The sequence below is a fragment of the Columba livia genome, chromosome 1 (genome assembly GCF_036013475.1).
Source record: "Columba livia isolate bColLiv1 breed racing homer chromosome 1, bColLiv1.pat.W.v2, whole genome shotgun sequence".
Lineage (NCBI taxonomy): Eukaryota > Metazoa > Chordata > Aves > Columbiformes > Columbidae > Columba > Columba livia.
This window is the reverse complement of record NC_088602.1, coordinates 73,680,541-73,705,309: the sequence shown is the minus strand read 5'-3', so window position 1 is coordinate 73,705,309 and position 24,769 is coordinate 73,680,541. Positions and strand designations below refer to the sequence as shown.

The window sequence follows — 24,769 nt, the reverse complement described above, 5'->3', positions numbered from 1 at the left end:
AGCTCCCCGTCTATGTTGTATTCAAAATGTCATTTGGAAATAGGCTGGTGTGGCTAGTAAGACGGGTGCTCTGTTAAATCTGATACCTTTGTAAGATAATCTGTCCCAGTATCACTGATAAGGCAGAATTTAACGATGAAGATGCATATTTTATTCTCCAGGAGTACATTTTTGAGATGGCAAACGTTTGGTCATTGGGATAGTGATCAGTGTGCTTCATTCCCATGACAAGCAGTGGGATGAATATTCTGTTATAAATGGAAAGCAAACAGTTTACTCGAAGGGCTCTAAATGTCATCAGTCTCTTAGAAAATGCATGTCGGTAGGTCTCATGTGACTCAGAAAGCAGTGTGGCTGTTCAATGTAACTTTTGCCTCCCCCCAGGCCCAGTGGTTGCCTATGGCTGAGAACAGCTATCTTTATACCGACAGCCTTGTGCCAGGTCAGGGAGGCTCTGACCTGCCTCTGAACTGAAAGTCTGGAGCACGGGGCAGATACTGCTGTTTCAGTTCTTCCACCTTTATCTCAGGGATCAGGTTTCCAGGAATCTGCTGCAGTTGAGTTCCCATAACGAAATGGCCCAGGAAAGTCACCCCCATCAGGTGCTCAGAACAGGCCTGCAAATCCCTCTCTCCCCTCTCCGCTTCAAAGCACATAGAAGAGTAAACAAATATATGCTGTTAAGGCTCCGTTTCTAGCAGGCAGGTACATGTGGTCCATGGGAAGCTGATAGCAGAAGAAAGAGCAGAACCAGTGCTTTTCCACCTTGGGTACGGCTTTGTGCAGGTGATGGCACCATCCTTGCTGGCTTGAGGGTGTCTGGAAGAGGGGTGCAGCTGGGAGCCTGGCATAGAGCCACCTGCAGCTGCCCAGAGCACTCATCTGCTGGGCTCACCAGAGAGAACCACACACACCTTGCCTCGGGCCTCCAACAGAGCAAAGTGCTTCCTCAGTGTTAATGAATCGAGTCCAGCAGCATCAGTTTTCTAAGGTAGAAAGGTCCCCATTTCACCAGCGGGAGAAACTATGGGTTTGTCTACATAGAGATGTACTGGAAACCTAATTTGGATGAACTTTGCAAACTAACAAAACTTTAAAAAACTTAATTAAATAACATTAAAGCCACATGTGGGCATTCTAATTCAAAGGTATGTTTATTCCCTGCAGTATACTTCACCTTCAAAGCAAACTGAAGAACATTTAATTTAGCCCATCCTAATTCTTACTAAAGGTGTCCACTTTAATGCAGTTGATTTACCCATTTGGCATTCACGGTTTTAGTCCAATGAGATGACTTTTCTCCTTATTTTTCTTTTGTAAAGAAGCCCTTCCAGAGAGAGAAGCGGCTTGTTTAGGATCATCCAAAAGAAGTGCTTAGAGCAGAAGTGGGGGAGTCCAGACATGCACAAGTATCCAGGGAAGCAGCTTTTCTCTCCACTATCTTTCTATCACTGCTGGAAATGTTTTCTGTGGATCTAGCCCTGCTGCACTCTTCTTCTACCCCTTCCACATCAGAATTTGCAACAGATCCGAACAGCAGAGGCAGGACAGGAGAAGCGAGCTGGCGGGCACCTTGTCTGGCTGCAAGCAACACTGCGTAGAAAATTCATAAAAATGCCACAGTCCTTCGAGACTGCAAGGTCTGGGATCATTTATTCGGCCCTTCCAGCATAACACAGACAGTATAATTTCATTTCATTACTTCTTCAGTCAGCATGATAGCTTATCTTTGACTGAAGCATAAAGTCAGGTATTTGCTGCAGTCAAATTGTTCCAGGCATTTTGTTGGATGTGTGTTTTCCATTGAAACCAATTTTCCTTTTAGCAAACTCCTTTTTTATAATATTTTTTCCCTCTGGCAGACATGCCTTTCTGTACATATTCATAGTCATTGCTTTCTTGGGGACACAGCTTTGGCATGAAAAAAAAAAAAAAGAGGAGAAAACCCCATTCCTTTCCAGGGGTCTGAAGTTATCACACCACTATGAATGCAAATTTCTCCTAATCTCAAATACATATCTTATTGTCACTGCTATATCTAGGTTCCTGAGGACATACAGTGGCTCTGTTTGTCTGCCTCACCATATCAGCAATGAAGCTGGAACAGGAACACCAAAGCCTGTGAGCTTTACTGGATGGTCCCACCCTCAGGCACTCCACAGGAGCCAAAAGGAGAACCTGGTGGGCAGTTCCATGAGCTATGAATTCAGTCTTTTCTCTTGCCCCAATGGCAGTGTGAGGTTGGGCAGTGCAGAGACATCCAAGCAGACATTGGAATAAAGCATAAAAATGAACAAGACAGAAAAATGGAGAGTAGCTTCTACAGGGTAGATAATTCACTCACAAATATTTAGACCTCATTGGACTAGGCTGACCTGTCTCAGCATTCTGGTATCATCAGTAACACTCAGAAAATATATAAGAAGTTTTCCAGTGCTGGCTCTTAACACGATACTAGGGATAGGAAGAACTATTTCTTACATTCTCCTGAGGCAGAAAATGAGAGATGGGAAAAAGTGACTTGACCTTAGTCACACTAGACAGGTGTTTACTAGAGAACTGGGTGTAACACCCAGAAGTCAAATGATTGCTATAACATGCTTGGTGCCCTGGTTCATAGACCCAACTGACCAAAGCTTGGGCGGTCCACAGCAGAGCTGGGTGCAGTCATTAGGTGGAGATCTGTGGACATGGTCTTCTCTAGCAACATTCATAGATATCCACCCATCACACTCTATATCAAGATCCCTTGGGCTCAGACCTTTCCTCAGGCTGCCAGTTCTTTAGCTGGAAAACCACAGCACTCTGATCAGCCCTGGAGAAATAATGTTGGAATCATCATTAACCTCTCAGGGACTTATGACCAGACCTTTGTTGTAATACTCTTACATGAAGCTGAAAAAAACATCATATTCAACTGAGTCTATGACAAATGCGCTGCATTTGTCTAATTTTCTCATATGCAACAAGAGAGAGTCGGAATTATTCTTTCTGAGCAAATGAGTTTTAGCTTTTCTCATTAGCTTTTCATAATCTTCAGTGCACAGATTGGGAAAAAAGGGCTTTCAGCAAATTTGGCTAAAAGTAAAATGAAAAAAGGTTAAAACTGAGAGCAGGAGGGGAGGCACCACCATTACAGAGAAGTATCCAGCCATCTTCTACTAGTCTTGACTGCATAAGGAGTTTAAAAATGGCAAAAAATGACAGCCAGACAAATCCTTACCCAGGTAGTGGAATAGGCTCTTTATGCCACGTGACTCACACAGGCTGGTTTAATGTAAATAACCAACTTGAAATGAAGGGCTTATCTGTACTGAACTCTCACTTTTAGCCTTGGTTAAGTCAATTTAGATCTCTTTGGTGAGTTAATTTTAAAGTGACACTAGAACTGTGGTGTCTCACATAGTCTAAGGCAGACAAAGGAGCATATTACATAGCATGGAGCATTCTGCGTACCTGCTTGCATCTGTCATCTGATCTAGGGGATCATTCATTCTCCTCCAAACCACTGCATCTGCCACTGCATCATGCCCTGTATGTTGGAATTTAAATAAGATGAGGTGAACAAACACTGAGCATATGGCTGCAGTATCCTGCTGATTAAAAATCCTAAATTAGAGGCAGATCAGAAGCCTCTCATGCATTCTCCTCAAGCGCAGGCTTTGCAATAGATGCATGCCACTCCTAGGAGTTGCACCAAGGTCATCAGACTGCTACCTAGATTGCACAGCTGCCAGCACCATACAGCCTGAATCACCACCAAGCTGGACTGTACACCCTATCACCTATGTCTTGCATGGTCTACTCGAGATGGGGCTTGCAGCAGAAGCCACAACTAAGAGCATCAAAGAAACACATCCCTCAAAAGGAAATTAGTTATCCAGACTATTTTTTTTTTTCTGACATAACTGTGTCAACACCAGGGCTTTCACAACTTTGTTTTTTTCACACTTCTATCCAGCTCAGCTTCATGAGCAAACCAGTGAAATATGGGTCAAATGCTCTCAGCCAGCTAATCCTTTTTTATTTATATAGAGCAATCAAATATATAAATTGATAATATGCAGCAAACATTGCAGCATACAATAGCCCATGGCTACAGGAAGCAGACCATTCTTCATTTTGTGCTGTTTTCAGGGAAGCAGGAGGTGTGTTCGCTTGTGCACGACCCAGAGCATGGGCAGGGCTTTGAGAGCCCAAAGTGAAGGTCACCCACACACCTCCACACAGCATCGCCTGCCTTCCCCAAGTCTGCAGCTGTGGGACACTGGCCCAGAGGACATTTGTCATGACTGGGGCACACACATAGGGCACATGAAGAAGGGGAGAGGGGTGGGGGAAGGAGAGGGCCTGTTACACGCTGTTACACAGCAGCCCTTCCTGACAGCCCACAAGTCCCCAGGCTGCTGTTTGTCACACCACATACGAAGGAAAAAGTGAGACTTAAGGAAGATGACACCACTTGTAGTGTATATGCTATGGTAGATGAGCGGTAATTCTTTGTCTGCACAATGTTAGAAACTGGGGGCGGTGTTTTTAAAGATGTTTTCCATACTGGAGCTAAGAGTGGCAGGTTTCACAATGAAGCTGTTGTTCAATTAAACATGAATCAATGTGCTTGCAGACCTGGCTGAGACAGGGAAGTAATAAAACAAAGACACTAAAACTTATCAGTAATTGTTACCATTTCTTGATGATGTTTCTAATCTACGTCTTTGACCCTTTAGTACTTCTACTTTGTTCTCTGCTGGTGTGACATTTAGAAAGCAACTGAAAATTTTATGCCAGTTGTTAGCTTATCATGTTTGCTTTACAACAGCCCAAGACAAAGGCCAATATTTCATAAAATAAAAGTCCAACTCCACATTTAGTCTCTTGAGTAAATGACTTGAATTTCAAATGAGTAGAACTCACAATCTCTCTCACTGCTTTTAATAGATACTCAAGAGTTCTTGAAAAATAAGTCTTTTATCGGGCTGCCAGATACGTCTTAGGGACACAGCTTTTTATACAAATCATAGGCAGAGGCCTTTACTCAACATGGTATCAGTGCAGTTATTGGATGGGGAGACTCCTTAGTGCAGGAAGGGACCTCATGAGGATATATGGGCTTTTTCTTCCAAATTACTTGAGGGACAGCTTTGCAACCATCAAGCTCATTTCAGCCCCAAAGACTGGATGACTGAAGACTTCTGTTGGCCTACATACCAGTCAGGACAGCAAAGGGGTGGGCTCCCTTCCTGGTGTCACTCCTGCAGCAAAGCCCTGTTTTCTGCCTGTGGGTTACAGGCTGGTATGGAGCACACCCTTGACAACAGGCCATTTCCACAGCACGAACACCTCCCTGGTAAAAGTCACTAGTGCTGGAAAACTGTAACAAAGCTGTGGCTGAAAACCATGCATTTTGACTACACCTGCTCACTGGGTGAGTGTGGTCACACTAATGCATCAGTGCTTTACATCGGCAAAGCTTTCGCTTCCAAGAAGAGAGACGAATTAAATCAGTGGCAGACCTTTTCAGGCTACTGTAATGGAATTAAAATTTGGGAGTTACATTGGTATGGACTTGGCTAAGTGAAAAACAACCTCCCCTTGATACATACACATAACCACAACAGTTGCACGGGCATGCAAGGATAGATCAGATAGCAGCTTGCAAAGTTTCTTGGTGACTGAAGAAAGACTTCCATGCAGTTTGGTCACATGGCAGGATAATGCAGAAGAAATGGCATAAAATGAAGTTATGAGGTGGCAGATTGAAAGCTAACAAAAGGAAATGCTTCATTAAATACATAGTTAAATTCTGGAGATTGTTGCCAGCAGTCCTGTGGAAGCCAAAACCAGATTTCGAAACATGATTTGACAAAGTTGTAGACAGATTTATTAAGCACTATTAAACAACAAGATTTTAGGCACCTTCAGGAACCTACAGCCTGGCAAGTACACCAGACAATGGTATACCATTTCATGCTTACATTTCTCATACAGTTTTTTCTAAACATCTGCTACCAACCACCAATGAAGAGAGGATACTAGACTAGATCGACATTTACAGTGACCCAGACTGGCCATTTTTCATTTAAAACTTTCTGCGTTGGTGCTAATTGACCTTAATGATGAGGGTCGTTAACCACAGTGGTTCACCAACTGCTTCATAAGCAGCTGAGCCATCCCTGCAGCTCCGGCAACCTCTTCAAGTGCCAAGATCTAAATCAACGGAGGGATAGTCATGCCATGTTCCCTCTGGGTTAATTTATCCAGCTGTTGCCTACAAGATGGTAGAACTTCTTGGGCACTTATTAATAGTTCACCTGGTGCAGACATGCCCTAAGGGGTTCACCCAGCTCAGATGCAAAGGATTGTGGCAGGAAAAGATATCAATTCCAGGTCTCCCAAGTGCTTTTCCAGCACCCAAATACCTGATCTGTTGTGCTTCTGAACTCAGAAGTGCCAGATAGGGAGGAGGTGGTAAATTGGGCAAGAAATGACAATTACACAATTAGTTAAAAAGATATTGCAAACTTTTATAGATTGGCACATCATCCCCCACTAAAATTTACTGTGTACACCTCACTTTGGCAGCCTTCTTCACTGATGTGAACAGTCCTCTCTGCACAGAAAACTGAACATGGCCAGGAATCCTGCTGCAATAGTGGCTAACGGCTTGTTGACATAATGTCAAACTCTGTTTTAGCAAGGATTTTGTTCCCTGAGCTGTAACATGGATTGGACTTGCATACACAGGTGAGGCAAAAACATGCAGTAACATGGCTAGCAGAGAATTGTGCTGTAACATGACCCCTTGGCATGGAGATCTGCCTGCGCAAATGCCATTCCAGGCATGATAGATGGAGGGAAAAGAGTTTCTAATGCTGCTGCATTATGCTACTGGTCCCAAACATGGCAGATCCCAGTCTGCTGTGATTCCTCAGTGTTTTGTGTGAAACACTGCATCCTCTTTCTATCTGCTACCAGCCATAGTCCTGTAGGCAGTAAACACATGGACCAACTCCCCAAGGAATGCCAGTGGGAAACTCTGGTATAATTCCCAGTTCTGTCCCAGGATTTATCATAATTGCTTAGAAAATGGAAAAGGTGACATCTCCGTGCCTCAGTAATTCGGGGCTTACGGCAGTTTTCAACCTCTTGGGAACATGAGGAGAATGCAAAGATGCAAGGGAAGCTGTGAGGTGCTCAGATGTGGCTATACCAGAGACCACCACAGCACGAGACAGGCAAGTCCCATGGATGGTGCCTGGTGCCCACAACTGAAGCTCACCCTGCCTATGGAAGACCTCCTGCATGAGCTGAGGTAAACCCAGACTTTGTTTCTTTTGGCCTGATCAAGCTTCGTCTTGAGGCTGAAACTGTAGAGCCTTGGGCCAACTAGTCAGTACCTCAACTAGAAGGTGACTCTCCAGCTCCCATCCAGAAACCTCTTTGCATCAGCATCACAAGCACCTTTTCCTGGCACAGCTGCAAAGCCCAACAACAAAATCTCCCAGCTCCATGCCATTTCTGGGAAGAATCACAGTTTCTTAAGACTTCCTTGAATAACCATACAAGTGCGTGTTCCAGAACAGTTTGTTCTACCTCAATCCATGTGATTATTTCATCTACTGGTGGGCTTTGGGGGAGCTACGTTATCACCAGCTGCAGTGAGCTGAACTGTTTCCTGTCGTTGATTAAGGAAATAAAAGTCACCAAGCACAGATTTTCCTGAAGTCCTTGTGGGAAGCTTTCCCCCCCTGCATGCTCTCCACTTATTGTACTGCTTTGCCAAGCCTTGTTAAGGCTTCTCCATTGTTCTTCGTGTTCTGTCAATCAATCATGGTTGCCGGTACACACTGGCAAGCTTTGCAAAGACGAATATGCAATTGAGATCCTTAATTAACGCCACGTAACATTCAGATATATTCACTGGGGAAGGGACATGTGAAAGAAATCAAGCAAGAAACCCAGCAGAATGGGGGGAGGAGGGTGGACCCCTTCCAAGGATTTTATCTACAGAAAGATCTAATTAAGCTTGAATAATATGCAAGCTCGCTTAAAAAGAAAATGAACATCAAGAGAAGCTGAAGCTAACAACCAGCTGTCTCCTATTTGAGAGTTAAACGCATTAGCTCCAGAGGCAGAAAAGAAAGAGAAGAATAGGCTTAGGATTTGTGTATCTTAAAACAAGTGAAATCTACACCCACTGGTATAACTCTGCGAATCTTCCACTCCATTTGCATCGCAGGGGCAGGTCTATTAACTAAAAGAAAATGTCCCTCTGTTTGCCAGTTAAAAACATAGGCTTTGCTGCCTGTCGTTGACAAACCTAGTCCTAGCCTTCCACTTCCACTAGCCCAACCCACCCCTGGCTTCCTATCTCAGCTTTGCTGCCTGGGGTGTGTCTGAGGGGCAGTGCTGAAGGCAGGGGGACCACCAGGTAGGCTGGATTTGGGACTGAGGGAAGATGATGCCATATTGTTCATAGAGACCTCACAGGGTCTGGGAGAACACAGAGAAATGTGTTAAACCATCATTTCAAAAGAGAAAAAGTAGTATTTAGATAGTGATTTCAAATGTGTCTATGAGAGTTAGGTACCTAGCTGACCTTCTCAGGGAGGTAGACATCCAGATCCTCTAGGGAGTGTCTACACTAAAAGGATTTTTCCAGCAGAGATATATATATATATATTGCTAGAGCCATTACAAAAATATTTCAGTAATGGAGATGCCATTCATACCACTGAAGGAGTTATTTTCTCAGCTACCTAAATAGACTAAGCTGTGTAATTTATTTTTTTTTAAATTTTTTTTGGCAAGCATAATTGAAATTATGTTAGGGCCAGCACTGATATGAGTTTGAGGTTTATTCTCCTTTATGCTCTAGTATACCCCAAACAGACAGCAAAAATTTTCAATGCGGAATAATCCATATGCACATTGTCAGTATCACCATCACCCTTTAGCAAGGGAAACACAAACCCAGGTAAAAGTATTCACTCCAGTGTGAGAAGTTGAGAAATCACACAGCTCTGCTGGGGAGCCAACAGCAGTAACTCTGATTTTCCCAACTTTATTTAACTTTTCCATTCAGTGATCTGTCCCCAGCACTCAGACCTTGAGGATGCCAATGGTTCCTTTATGGCTGGGAAGTTTCTACCTCTCCCTAAGCATTATCAGACAATAACTGTCTACCCATCAACTGAAAACATCATGAAAGCACAATCCATTCTGCAAACTCTGCAGGAAAATGGAGAAGCTGAGTGGCCTTCGGAGCACAAACCAACACAAAGTGCCTGGACTCCCTGGCAGTGACTTGTCAGCGATGCATAAATTTATTCCGAAGGAGACAGAGCGTTGTTGGAATCCAGACCAAGACACAGATCAAAGATTCTCCCCTCAGTGCTGTAGCTGTCTATTAAACACACATGTAAAATACTATACTATTATAGAGGGATTTGCTCCAGTGTTTGTTCTCCCCTCTTCCTTAACTGAATGCTGAAAAGTGTGCGTTTCAACAGTCCAAGAATTAGGATTGGTTTTGCCTAAATGCAGAGCAAATCAACACATCTAGTTTTTCAGCAGACCAGCTCTTTTTTGAAGGGGAGTGACCAAGCATGCAGATATTGCTAGGACACAACTGAGAAAACCAAAAAGGATAAAAGGCTATCAATTCCCTGTCCTTGTAGACTCCACTTGAACCCTCTCAGGTATGGATGAGACTTAACCACTCTTTTGGCACCTCTCCAGCCCATTCACATGGGCTATGCACCAAGAATTCAACAGCAAAGCAAGGAGCAGGAATTCCCAGATGCCAGCGTTGAGACCTCCTCTAACTGAAGACAGGATCTATCACAGTTTCCTCTAGCACAGGGCAGTGAGAGTGGGCTGGTCAATACTCAGCAGAACACAGACAAAAATAAGATTAAAAATTTAGAGATATGGAGGTCTTGTTTATTTTGAGAACAGGAGAGAGCAGCCACTAAAGCCAAGTTGTTTTTGAATACGAGGATGAGCACTCCACGTGCTGGAAGATTTAATAGAAAATTAATAAAGGACAAGCAAGATCATGATGCATTATTGTGTTTTTTATATATATGCATATGCATATATATATATGTATATATATATATATGTATAAAGCCTTTATCCTTTAAAAAAGGGCAAATATCATATTAAGAAAAAAAGCAGCTACCAAGTAAGATCTGGATTAATAACTGACACACCAGTACAATTACCTCTTTCCTCCCCAGGGTTCTATTGGGGAGAGATTATTTAAAATTTCTTGAGTTTTTATTGTGGTTTCTCAGGCATTTCTAATGGGTCATATTTCAGCTGCAGCATAGTGTCTCTAGCCTTCAATTTAAGTAATACTTTGTTTTGTTGAAGAGAACAAACACGGCCTGGGAACAGGCTGCAACCTTCACCAGTCAAATTCACAAATGTAATTCTAGGCTTTTATCTCCTGCTGCAGTCTGCTGCTGAAAAAAAATGTAAGTTATTATTAAGGTAATAATAAAATATGGCATATTGACTTTGTTACGAGAACCACCCCCCACCCCGATTGGCAAAAAACATCTTTGTCTATATCACATCTTTGTCAGCTCTCTGACTGGCAAAACATGTCTTTGTCATCAGTGGATACCAGGATACTTTGTCCTGGGTTTTACCCATATACTCAGGAATGTTTGACATGACTATAAATAATTCAGTGCTGACACATAGTTTTTCAAAAAGATTTGTGCTCAGTTATGATGCAAGGTAGGAGTCAAATGCCTGGTAAGAAGGAGACAGTAGGAGAACCATGCTCTAATCATTTTCTTTACCTGACTGACTAAACAGTGAAGATGGCACTTCTGAGACCATGTCTTTGTGGGAAAATGCACCCAGCTGAGAAGCTGGAACAGGCAGAGCCGGTGGAAAATCCCCGGCGCAGCACACAGCCCCTGATGGGAGAGCCAGCGCCAAACAGTTAACACATTCCTGGCCCAAAGAGATTTCCTTTCCACAAGTCCTGGCTTGTGGAGAGCAGGATGATCTGAGGCGGTGCACTTACAGCACACATCTCTCACTGGAATGCATTGCAGAAAACAGGGGTTAAAAAAACACAGTCTGTCTTAAGAGGGGCAGGAATTCTGCCTGCTCCTGAGATACAAGCAGCATGTGAAAAAGCCCAAAGAAGAGGGGTCCAAGCTGGTTTCTCATTCGTGTCCACAGCATCAGTGCCTTGAAACAAAATGAAATCAAAGAAGAAAAGGAAATACTCCAGTCTGGAGTTGTCCTTCCAGCCTGATAATGGTCAAGACCAAGTCTCAGCTATTCTGTCTCAGTATTTCTGCTTGTTCCGAGGAGGCTTTCCTCGGGTTATGACCTCCAGAGCAGTAATCTCCTGCTGAGACCTTGACAGGTAAATGACCGGGGTTAGCTGTCCCTGTCCAATGCACTTTTCATTATTTCATGCCAATCCTCAAAGCAGGAGGAGCAGAAGAACCTAGGACCACATATTTCTGGCCTTTTGAGTGACTTTTAGGCAAAATCCCTATCAGCCACACAGAAATGCCTCAGCGGCAAGTTGTGTTGCTGCATTTACAGCAACATCAACTTTCCTTCTGGTGTCCAAGGAGAATAAGCTGCAGAACGGGACTCCCCCTTTGGCTTTTTCCGCTACCATTAAGGGCAACTTGGGACAGCAAAAGAGAGTGACCGTGAGAGTAATTTTTCTGCACTGCTCCTCTGCTGCAAGCCAGCCTGTAGCACCCAATCATGCCCAGGGCGGTGCGGTGCACTGACCCTGTGCACACATGGCTGGAGGCTGATGCAAAGGACCTCTGTCCTTGCACTTGGCCTTGTGGAGACACCCAACGCATGACAGTTGCGCTGCTGTTCGGCTGGTCGCCCAGGCTGACCTGCAGCTGGACCCAACGCTGGTACATAGTCTTTCCTGCTGGCTGGTGTGCCCTGCTGGCTTTCCACTGCCCATGTGCCAGCACAGGGCCCTTCATCCATGGAAACCTGCTCCCTTGCCTATGCGGCCCAGCCTCGCTCTGCAAAGAGCCCAAGGAGGTGTGGGGTGCTGATACCTTGCTGCTGCTGTGCCCTGAGGAGGCACCAGGGGAGCAGCCCTGGGGCTGGAGCAGGGTTGTCTGGCACCTGCTCTGGGCTGGTATGCTGACCAAACCAGTTACACCAGCACCACTGTCCTCCCAGCCCCCACTCCGAGCTGGCTGGGACATGGGGAGGCCTCCAGGCAGACAAGGGTGTTTATGGGACCTGTGGAGCTGCTACAGCTCCCTCTTGGGCACTAGCCAAGAAAGAAAGCCACGTAGTGCCTTGACCCATGTGGATTGGGGCCAGCCATTACAGCCACTTGCTAACATGGCAGGTTAAAGTTATAGCATAAGCAGGGCTACGCTACAAGTACTGGTACACAGCATAATTAAGCAAGGGCCATCTAAAGAAACAAAGGCGAAGCTCTCCGTAGGGCCATAGCTATCCCTATGCCTCCCATTTTCTAAGACGAATACTGTTTTTTCTTCCTGCTCATAACAGCCTTTTGACATCTTTCAGCCTTTGAGACCTTTCTAGTAAAATTTCCCATATCTCTCAGCTTCGAGCTTCTCCAGTACAGACAAAAGTCTTGTCCCTTCCTTTCCTTCACATACCCATCCTGTAGGCTGGGATCACACATTGATCCTATTTTTCCTGTCCATTTCTTTTGCTACCTCCCTGCTCCATCATCTCCTCTAATTTCACTCTTTCACTGTTCTACTTTTTTTCCCCAGTTCCAGATAAGGCAAAGCAGGAATTTCTGCTCTGGGCTCCATGGGGCTGTAACAAAAGTGCTTCTGGCTGGGAACAAGGTTGAGAGGGAGAGAGGAGACATTAAGCCCGACATACAAGGCTGATGACCACTCATTTTTTCCAACGGGAAAAACTGAGGACTGACACAGTAGGTAGGTGGAAAGCAAATGGCTTTCAGAGAAAAACAGCCAGTGTTTCACCAAAGGTGACAAGAACATGCACAACTGGGCCAGGCCAGGTGTGTGGCTTCAAGCCCTCTCATACATGCAGCACTTCTCCACTCCATTGTGAGCCACACACTGGCTCCTCAGGCTGGAAGACATCTCTTTTATAACAAGGAGTGGCATTTTCCTATCAGTTGTTGTGTTTGTCACTGCTTTTCCTCCTCATCCTTGTGAAAGAAAATATGTGATTAAAGGCTGCCTTTCATGAGAGACTGTTGCTTGAGTCAGAGTTCCTAGATAGATGCAGAGCAGATGTCTGATATGAAGGGAGAATTTCCAAAACACAGTAATTTCATACCACCAGGTCAAAGCCCTTCTCTCAAAGCAAAGGCTCCTAGCCTTTTCTAGGTGGTGATCCACTTAAAAAATTTCTACAAATGTAACAGAAACACAAGCATTACTGAATGTACTGACTTCATGCCAGGCACACATCCCCATCTGTAATTGGTGTATTAAAGTCACAATCATGTTTATCCCTCCCTCCTCTCCATTTTGACGGTATGCAGAAAGAGAAAATAGTCTTCTGGGTATGAATGACGCAAAATGCCAATAACTTCCAGTCATCTTTGCAATACATGTGGCAGCATTGCTTCAACAACCCACCTGCCTCAGCCTGCAGCCCACCTAGTATGGGCTGTTGTGCAAACACCTCCCAGAAACCCCACAGTGTTTTTCCTGTGAAGCTGGCAGGGGACGAAATTTGGCCAGGTTCTGAGTGTGGATCACTGCTTCGGTGGGCAGGCTGCGAGCAGCTGCGTGAGCCAGCACAGCTCCGGCGCTTGCCCTTTCCTTCCCGTGCATCGCTCGTCTGTGGTGCTGCAGCACCCTGGGCTCTCTGGGCAAAGGCCCTATGTGGCCAGGTGAGGAGTACACACCTTGATAGGGAGGTCTCCATTTCAGTACACCTGCACTTGATACAATTTGGGTTACAGTGGAATGGGAGCTAAAGCCCTGCTCACTATTTGGGAGCTTCTTCCAGCCGCTGCAGCCCACATTGCTGGTGTGCCTGGGACAGCCCTGGGCGCTCACAAGACAGACCGTGCAAACATTGCAGACACAACGTGCTCCAAGCCATAACTTGTTGCAATGCTTTTTGGGTTATAACCTAAACCTGTGGATGTGCATTGTGAAAAACAGGCAGTGGAATGAGTGAGAAATCAAACCCTGTTGTGAGTGACTGGGTGGCTTCTGTGTGCTGTAATAGCCTGTAACCTCCCTGCACTACTCCCATTGACCTTGACTTCGGCAAGAAGGCTTCCAGCTTAAATCGAGCACAGACCAGCAGTGCTTAGCTGACAAATTCCAGTCGGTGACCGCTGGCAGGCTGAGTAGAATCAGTTTTATGCTTCAGTGGTTCACATCTCACTTGCAATGGGCCCTAAGTAGCTGTTTGGTTATGGGACTGTGATCTGAGCAGGCAACTGAAACTGCTCTAACCTGAGAGAAAGAGCAAGGATTTGGGAGGCTTTGGTGTAACTGAGCCTCAAACCTGTCCCAGAACCATGCCCAAGTCACCCAGCTTTTAGCCCCCTCACTTTGCTCCTCTGAAACTGCGGTAAACACTGTTTCAGCTGGGTACTAGGGACTGGTGCTCTGAGGCCTATATGAAGTTTGGCCGTTGTAGGTGACAGACACTCCAGGGGGCTCCATAAAAAAGAACTGGCTGGCACTGACAGCCACCCCATTACTGCAGGACATCACCTGCATTCTCATGGGCTCAAGGTCCCAGTCCACCTAGAGCAAATGCAGGACAGCCCTGCTTGTTTTCTGTATCCCTGTGGGTAAAACGAGGCTTCAGGCTCCAGGGCTGTGAACAAGTTACTCTTGTCAGTGCTGAATTCTCTTTAAAAGCAGCAGCATCAGTTTTTTTCTCACCTCCTCCCTTCCCACAAGTGCATGAAGTGCCTTTCAGGTAACAGGCCATACACAAGGATTCCTCAAGATGTTAACACAGGAAATCTTGGGTTAGAGAAGGCCGCTGTTGTTAGGACAACCAGTATCATAAATACTTCCACTGCTGCATACTCCCTGCCTGGTCCCAGCCACTTTCCTTATGCTTCACGGTCTCTCTCCCACTTGACAGGGTGCAAATGAGGTCAAATGCTCTGGAAACGGTTTGCAGCACTGTTTTCTGTATATAATAAAAAGCCCCAAATAAAAGCATTTCTCAAGTCAGCACTATATGAGCAAAGATGCTTAAGCTGCAGCATTGAATTAAAGGTGGTGTTGATCAAATGGCGGCAGTTGATTGAGTTTGCATGGACAAGCCAGGCCATCAAAATCTGAGGCAGCCATCCATCTCTGCAAGGACTGAAATGCCCTTCCTCACACATCTGAACGGCAGATTCGGTTAATGATAATTCATGGCTTAGATTTGCATGGTGAGTCCATTCCATAGCAGCATTCTAGCTGCAAATGGCAAGTCTACACATCTGGCCTTGCACTGCTGTCTGGCAAAAGAGAAAGCTGTATATAACCTGTCAGATACCAGAGGCACAGAAGAATTGAGGAAGGGAAACTAAGTCATAAAATCTGGGACTCGGCAAGAGTGCAGTGTTAACACACTGCAAAAGAAAATTAAATCCATGTGATTAGAACCAGTACACAGGGCATCTAGACCTCACCATTACATGTCTCACTGAAGACATAGCCAATATCACAGATTTTTCTAGCACTGGGGGGGGAGTGTCCTGCTTCAGATATAAGATTGCCACCTACTGACCAATTGTCCCTACTTTGGGCAATACCCTAAGACTCTCCATTCCCCTCCCATTATCAGCAAGACTCCATTTATTTGTGACATCTGATCAGATTGCAACCAGAGGTCATACAACTGTATAGACCATTAAGCACCAGTTCGCTTGGGCAGAAGCAAATTGCTTCATTACACTGAAGTCCCATTACTCACACAGCTCACCTAAGCACTGGGATATCATCTGAGCAAGGCAGTGTAGGCAATAAAAATGCAATCTGCCCAAGATGTGGTTATTTCTGGGGAGATCTGGATGCAGAAAGTATTTCCTGATACTTCCAGATCTGTGCTGTTTAGTGTGTAATGGGAACACATTGCCAGCAGCTAGATTTACATATCTGGGACTAGAATATTTGGACACGTGTTGTTGGTTTGTGGTACCTTGCCCATACCTGTCAAATGCAGAGCATAGGCTTTTAAATGACTTCTCATCCACATGCATGAGAAAAAGTATCCCTGCTGGAAACTTCTCACTGTAGCACAGTTATGTTTGTGCTGGAAAACGCAGATATCACCACCCAATAAACCAGAAGAGTGTTCTTGGAGGGATTATTCTCAGCAAATGTCCAAAAATAGCAGATATTGCAAGAGGGCAGAAGGTCACGTAACACCCATGCTACAACACTCTTCTGAGTTCTGTTCTTTACCTATAACAAGCTGGCCACTCCTTCCTTGCTGCTTGCTAAGCAGTTTCTAACACACTTAGTCTTTCTTTAGTTGCTATTTTGCTGAGGATATCACGCACTTTTTGAGGCTCAGTTTTCTTTCACAGAGCTGGGGTAGCCACATTGGGCTAAAATCTGTGCATTTCCGAATTTTTGCTCTTATTTCAGTCGCAGCCTCTGCCTCTGACTCAGACTGGTGTTTCTGATAGGATCCCAGAGAGGGAGGAAACAAGAATAAATAGCATCACGCCCTCCTCACGTGGGTTGTGGTGCAAAGCTGAAAGAGAAGATGAGGAAGAGCCAGGGCCAGCGAGGGAGGGGGCTCAGCTGAGACTAACCCACATTTTGAGAATGCCTTCACTCTAATGGGGCACTGAAGCAGGGATATTACCAGCCTCTCCTCCTCTAATACTGGGACCCAAACTGGCTATTACTAGATTCTAACTATCAGAAGCATGAGCTGTCTGTCTTAACCTCCCAGAGCTGGTGACAGAGCTGCCCTAAGAAGCAATTAATGTTGTCGGGCAAGATGAGGGCAGGTTAGCATGGGAAAGGTCATGGACGCGGGGCACCCAGCCCTGACCAAGGGTGACGCTGTGTTTGCTTCTCTCCAGAGAGCTGTACTAAGAAGAAGTCAAGCACAGGCCACTTTGAAAGAATAAGGCTTTGAAACCCTGGTGGAAAGATAAAGAGTTTTACTGGCAAGGAGGGATAGAGAGCTTAATGAGTTTGACAATAAACAACTGATCCTCTGACCTGATTCAAAACATGGTCTGGTAAGAACAAACGGATGGTGAGTCAGCCCCAAGGATTGATTAGTGTTTGGCATGCCAGGATATGCTGGCCTCAATTTGGTTCTTTGGAGACACCTACATGATGAAGAGCTCCTATATCTGGCACATATTGAGAGTTTTAGGAGGCCACTAGGCTGAAACCGAGTCAGCCACTTACTGTTACAGTCGGTACCTTTCAGCCAGAGAGGCCTGGTGGTGTCCCAACCGTGGATTCCTTGATACTGCAACAGAGGCAAGCTGGGATGAGAAGCCACATTCGTAAAGTTTTGTGAAGTTCCCATTAGAAAGGCCCCATGTGCATGTGGATGTCCTCAAAACATTATCAAATACTTTTATTGGGTGCCTACAGCTTAGTTCCTTCACTCCTCAGGGTGCTGCAGCTCTTGATAAAATATTTTCCTGCCTCACTGATCGCACAGTTTCAAATCTCATTCTTTGCCTCCACCAAACAAGGTACAGCTACAGGGACAATTTAACTCAATATTGCACTTGCAGCTTATTTTCTCAGATGGTAATAATAAGCCACAGCAGTGAAAAACCTCCTGTTGCTCCTTTTGCCTCCATCACTGCATTTACATTGAGGCTTGTGCTGATTACAGTTGACTGGTGGGAGTAGAGGGAGAGAAAAGGTATTTTCCGCATTCCTAATAGCTCTATAATTTCCTAGTACAAGATAAGGCTAGGTAGTGTCATTGATCTCTGTAACACCGGTCATCCCAGGGCAGATGGCAGGTAGATAGAGGCAGGCTGTCTTCTCTGGGCAAGGGACAGAGCCATGCAGAAGACAGTCAATCAAAAAGCTCGCACAGGACTGAACCCATACCAGGAGATCATTTTTCTCTTTTCAGCAGAGCTACCATGGTGGAGATGAGCTCTAGGATGAGGCAGGAACAGCTGTTTTTAACAGTGTGTGTTCATTAATGTCTGTTCATTTAAAAGGACTAAATAAACTGTTGGAAGGAAAAAAATTCCCAGCTACTTTCTCTAAGAATTCACAGACCTCCTGGTCAACAGCTTGAGTCCACCAAGAAAGATTTCCAAGAAACAGAGCCAGTGTATGCAACAGTTCTAAAGATAGAAAATAATTTTCAAAAACCTAAATATTTTCAAACTTTCCTTATATGCTCTATTGTGACAAAACAAGAAGAAATTTCTCCTTGTTCTCAGATGACAATTCTCTGTCTCAAGAGAGGAATGAAATAAGGAGAAGAAAATGAAATGCAGTACATTGGGAAACACCAAATGTAATATTTACCTGCCTTGTTACATCTTTTCTCTTTCAATATTCTTTGCCATTTAAGTCTGTTTCTGCTGGTTAGCTTTCTGCCTGAGTTCATGCATAGGAGAACTTGACTTGTGATTTGAAAGCCACAACTGTAGTATATTCTAGTTTTGCCAAGGTCCACCTGGGGAAAAAGAAGAGGAAGAGAGTGTTATTTTGCACCTTTGCCTCATTCTTTTTGACCTTTTGCTACCTCGGCCTGTTGTACCTCACTATTTGAATAATGCTGCAGCCATGGGCCAGGCACATGCTCTCAAAGGGATTTTCCCTCTGCTCTTGTATGAGCATCTGGGTGCCTCTTGGTTTACATAACCCTGAGAAGCATCTAAGGGTTTAAAATTCCTAATACCTCAATTTGTTAAGGAAATGAAACACACGCTTGTTGGGTAAGGGTGCTGCTTGCAGCTTACTCCACTTGTTGAGTCAGAGGGAGGGGGAAGCGAGGAGAGGCTGGGTTAATGTGTGCAGTTCTCTGTCCCAATTCTTTTGATAATGGTCCTGGGCAGCTGATTGCGCCCTTCCTGAAGTACACAGAAAATGCCAGGAGGCTGCTTTCTGCCAGCCCAGACGAGTTTTTTTGCATGGCTCTGTGCAGAGGAGGGCATGTTTCAGAGCAGTATTTTTAGTGCCGGGGAGCTGACAGCCCTGGAGTCGGAAGGCACCTCCCCAGAAGCCGAGCTGGGCAGGCGCAGGGCATCCATCCACCCTGTCCCTCTGCCATAGTGTTCCCAACTGGGAAGGAAGCCGCTTCTTGCAGAGGTGAGCAAGCTGCTCACCCTCCTTCCCAGGCTCCGATGCCTCTCCACACCGCTGCAAAACTTCCTGCCAGTTTTGGGGCCACACATACCTGTCTGGCTGGATGCCAACCCAGCCCAGCTGAGCAGAAGGTGCCTCTGCACCCCTGCAGCTGCCCTTGCTGCCCCCGGCCAGCCTGTGCAAGGCTCACATCAGAAACCCAGCTCTGGGGCACTGACTAGCGGCCACCCCTCCCAGGAAGACAGTTAATTTTTTTAAATATGGCTTCTATTGTTCAGGAGATTAAAGACATAGTTGAGGCTTGTGGCGTTTTTTCCTCTGGGATCTAATTAGGGAGGAGGAAAAATGAATCTGTATATTTATTAACTCTTCCAGATTCAAAATAAGACATAAGAAAGGCTCCAGTAGGGCAGGGCAAAGGCTAATCTGGCCATTGCCCCGGCTCTGACAGTGGCTGCTACCACATGCCCAGGGACATGGTAAAACAAAGGAGAATACACACTGATAGTTGCTGAAGGCACCGAGTCAGCCTCTGGCACTACCCTGTGCCAGTAACTGGATGATAAATGTTACAAAAACTCTGCATAGTTTTATACAGGAAAGTTTTGCAATATCTTCCTTAAAACCACAGTTCCTGGTGTCAAGGGGTTGCACGGGTGCCCTGATCAAAGGGAAACCGGATTCGAGCTGTCATGAGTGTGTAGACAAGCCTGAAAACAGAACTCCGCTGCACACCAATGGCACCCATATCCAGAGGGCATAAAAAGGATTTTTTTTTTCTCTTTATTTAATAATCCCTTTCTAAATTTTGAAGGCCTCTTCCTTGATGACTAAGCACCTGCCATCAGTAGCGGTGTATACAATACCTTTTATTTGGACAAAGATACGCATTTACTTGACATTCAAGAGACCTTGGCTCTTCTTTTTAGAGACAGCAAGCACACAGAACTCGCACAATCCACTGAGCCCTCTGCCTACCTCATGAGCAAAAGTATGAAAACACTCCCATTCAAAAGCAGGTCCAGTAAAAAATAAAAATAGCTGTGAGGCCACCAACAAATGTATGTAAACCCAGTTAGAAGAAATATTGCTGACGTGCTGTGCAGTACATTTCTCCTTCATGGCCACCAGTATACCTTAGCTAGCCAGCTCACTATTTAGTAAACAAGGTTAGATATAAAATGAAAAATCTGTACAGAGAACACCGCAATAAACTAGATTTCTCATGCACCTTTAACCATCTTATCTGTACTCTGTCCCAACCCCAGTAAGGGCTGCTAACATTGTAAATCTTTAATACAAATGAATGTTTAGAAAGAACCAGCTGGCTGGAGAAAAGTTTCCTTTGCGTTCCTCTTGCAAATCATACTGACATGTTGTATTTGATCTCGTTCTACTAGCTGATTTAGCGTACTTTGTCCCATGAGAATACAAAAGGAGTTTCTGATCTCAGGTCATAAGCTATGCTTTTAAGATCACAGACTATGAAACTGCAAAGCATAGACTGAGATATTTTACAGGACATTGGTACCATCAGTCACCAATTTTCTTCTCCTATAGCATTAGACTTACTTGAGGGGTTTTGTTTTGTTTTGTTGTTTGTTTGTTTGTTGGTTTTCTATTTTGTTATTGTTGTTGTTTGGTTTTGTTTTTGTTGTTGTTGTTGTTTGCTTGCTTTTTTAAGGAAGGGAATAAATCACCACAATGTACTTAGCAGTGCTCTACAGTAACCTTTGATAGAGAAGACATGCTCGTGTACCAGAGAGATTCACTGATATTCAGTTGAGAGTAGCTACGTAAATTATTTCCCACTTTGCCATTTCTGAATAACACAGTTACTCCCCTGCCTGCTCTTAGATGCCAGGATGTACCACTTTTGAGACATTCGAATTTAACAACAAACTTTTCTCAAGATGGGGCTTTTGTCTCTTTCACAATGCATCTATTGTACAACCATTGGTTGAAATGTCTTAGTTCTTTCGGTAGATTTCTAGCTTGGTACATTTCCCTGTGGCTGGGCTATTGGAAACCAAGTCATCCCTGGAACTCAGAAATACTAGGGAACATGAGCGGGACAAAGTTTTTCAATCTTAAAATCATTGCATTCAGGATTCATTACTGCCTGAGGTTTATACTAGCCTCTATTTAAATATTAAAGCCTTAACTATGACCTCTTCCACAACATGGCCAAAGTGAATGAGATTCGTGTCCCCTCTCCTCGCTAAAAAGATGTGACATAAAATTCAAATGTTACTTAGCTTAATTAATCTGAATACCTGGCTTTTCGCTTTCTAACTACATTATCCAACTCTGGTTTTGCAGACTGCTGTTTAGGTAAAACAGTTTATATGCCTATGCATGCAGCATCAAGAACTAGAAAACAAACTGAAATTATTCTTTCATTAAATTCCAGAAATGAGCTTTCACTATTTTATTCTATGAAATCTTGTGAAACAACAACCTTTGACTGAAGAAAAGGAGAGAACATCTTCAAATACATGCAGTTTCAATGAGATACTATTTTTGAGAATAAATACTCAAAAAATCTACAAGTATTGTTTGTGCAAATGTGATACATGAGCAAATGAAAGAACACCTATTTGTCATCATCTCACACAACCTTAATTTAAGCAACAGTATCCTCAGTCAATAATATAGGAAGACATTGGAAAGGAAGAGGTTAAACTTTTAATTGGTTGTTTACTGTTTCAGTTCCAGGCAGCATTTATGTATCTGCTCAACACTGGGATGATTTAGGAATAATAGTGGGTGTACTGACTGTAAATAAGCTGCAAGTTACAAGCCTATGAACAAACCATGATCTGATGTAATAAATCACAAGTTGGGTGCTCTTGTGGCTTGTGACATCACAGGCACTCGAAGAGCTATTTATAAGCTGTGCCACTGTCAAGAATATTGCCAGTTCAGAAACCTCTGCAAATTAAAATGTTTGGGATTCTTTCCTTATGGTCTTTCTTAGATGGGGTGACCTGTTTGCAGCAAATTGAAGCCAATACAAAGGCAGGTTTCCTGGGATCACAGGTCAGGTGGGGCCAGGCAGGTGCATTCAAGGGAACCTAGTGGAGCCAAGTGCGGGGGAGCTGTGTTGCCAATCACTGCTGCTCTTTCAAAAGGATTATAGTTTTTCTTCCAGCTTCACTAAGGTGACCTGAAACACCGACAAGGAAATATTTGAAGAGTGCAATGAGGAAAACACAAAGAGGGTCAAGGGGATAAGGTGATGAGAAATGCAACAGAAAATGATCTGAAGGGACCCAAGGCTGGAAGAGCCTCTCCTGCTGCTGCCCTGCTATTAGGTGGTGTGGTTTGTAAATGTTATCACCCATGCTGCTGCCTGTGGTGGCTTTTCAGGTGGAAGCTGGAAAAGGTCAAATTCTTCATCTAATATATGGCAGAGTTAAATGGTTTTGCCCAAGTCTGCTTTGCTCTAACACAACCGCAAAAGCAGGTGAAGCATCACCATAATTCAGAGAAATGTTGAAACTTGTTCCTACATGTTAGAAACTGCTTTATGTGTAGCAAATCATTGGCTGCTTCTTCTGACAGGCTTGTTCAGATCAGGATCAACCTATTTTCAGGATCAGTCCCTTCCACAGTGGTCGGGGCAGCAACAGAGCGGCGCAGGCGGCTGCCGGCACAAAGGCACTTCTGAGGCAGCTGGGGAACTTCTCCAGGAAAATCGCCCTGTGTGTGCAAGGCTTTAGAGAGCAAGTCACCACAAACATTTCTAAGCTGACCAAAGAAAGACACTGCATGATCCTCAGGCATAATCACTGATTGATAAAACAGACAACAGGAAAAGAGATTTAAGCGAGAAAGGAAGAGAGAGTAATAGCAAGCCTTGGAGGCTTATAACTATTTAATTCAATCAGAGAAAGATAACAGCTGTTTAGTTAAATGTAGTATCCCGTATAATTAGTGCAATTATGAGAAATATATTATTTTGTTTACATCAATTTGACTACAACTTTCCTCAGTGTTCAACACGTTTATGCTGCTAAGCAAGCACACCGGCTTGACACCTCACCAGCTGCTCCTCCCCATCTGCTGTGCCAGCTCCCAGCCTCCCGAGGTCTCAGCTCCCCTGGAGGGACTCCCACAATGGCCAGCATGTTGCTGTGGCTAGGGTATGGTCAAGAAGTCCCATTACTAATTTCTTTAGGGAAAGTAAGGGGCCTTCCTGGTACTATGTTGCATGCAGGTTTGCTGTAGTGTTTATTAGCAGTACTGCTGTAAGCAGGGCAACCTACTGTTATCAGCAAGGTTATCTTTGTATCCCTAGCCATACAGCTTGAGGAAAATGGACACCTCCAGGCACAAATATTTTCTGTGTTTCTGACTGGGCTGGAAGACCAACTTATGTGTATTTTGTTTGCGTCTGATCTTTAAAAGAACTGAGCTTGCCAGCAGACACTATTGTTGTTAAGCTCTTCAGAAGAGGAAGCCCATTTCTCTGGTACAAAGGCATTGATATTGCCAGCTGAAATTACAGGCAAAAGGGCTAACAGCAGGTGCCAAAGAGCTAAAAAAACACGATACTTAAGTAAATCCTGTGATATAATTTCCTTCTGCTTTCAGGATCAAATGACTGATTGTAATTAGTTGAATTGCTAAGGTAAAACCCATCTCCTAAAGGAATTTGCAAAGGATTTGCTAAAATAGCCCTCTGAAATTTCCAGGTCTCTTATGTTCTACCAAACAAAACTATAAAGCAGCCAAATAGTCACGAACTGAAAGTGTCTCCTCCCTTGCCCTCCTTCAGAAAGGTGGAGATGGTGCTCTCTTGACCTGACTGATGGCTGCAGTTTTACCCTTGAAATGACCTCTGTATTTCACTGGGAATAACGTTGGTATATAGCAGGAAGGAAGCAGGAGTGACTTGTGGCTGCTGTGATAAAGAATCTCTTAGTGAGTATTGCTGCTGTGGGGAAGCTTTATCAAGAAGGTCTGCCCTGCTCTTGGGCTTGAACTCTGTCCATCCTAGTTTCTGGCAAATGTTTCTAGTCAGGACTGAAGTCCTGAAGCTAAAAATTCCCGGTACCTGGCGGTGCTTAGTTGGGATTTGGCATTTCCTAAACACATTATCCTGGTAGAACAGACCCTGCTCTCTTGAGGGCTTGGAAGGGAAAACAAATGCCTGGGAGCTGCAAGGCTGGCAGGTCAGGAGCCCAGTTAACAGGTTCCAATTGAGCACCGATGGCTGCAGATAGCGACCAGCTATGGGTGCCCAGCTGGCGGTGGTTCAGCTTCCTGTGTGACAGGAGCCAGTGGCGCTGGGCCAGGGATCAGCAAACAAAGTCTCCTCAGTACAGCAAACAGGGACGCCATGGGCTGGATGGCTTAGCAAAAGCTGGGCTCTTCTCTGGGGTTTTAGACACAGCCTCCAATTGCTGGGGCAGCAGTGCTGCTCAGGCCTTTTAACTATTGGGACCACCAGCAGAGGACTGGGTGGGTGTGAAGCTATTTGGAAATTTTCATTAGGG

At 44.6% G+C, this 24,769-nt stretch overlaps 1 long non-coding RNA gene across 1 annotated transcript in view; it reads right to left on the bottom strand.

Moving 5' to 3' along the window:
- Window positions 1-24,769, bottom strand: part of LOC110365387 (uncharacterized) — an 82,300-nt gene that overhangs the window by 9,440 nt on the left and 48,091 nt on the right. The window contains exon 4 of the long non-coding RNA XR_002424846.2: window positions 18,483-18,633. This is a non-coding gene — a long non-coding RNA (uncharacterized LOC110365387). The remainder of the gene's footprint in view (window positions 1-18,482; window positions 18,634-24,769) is intronic.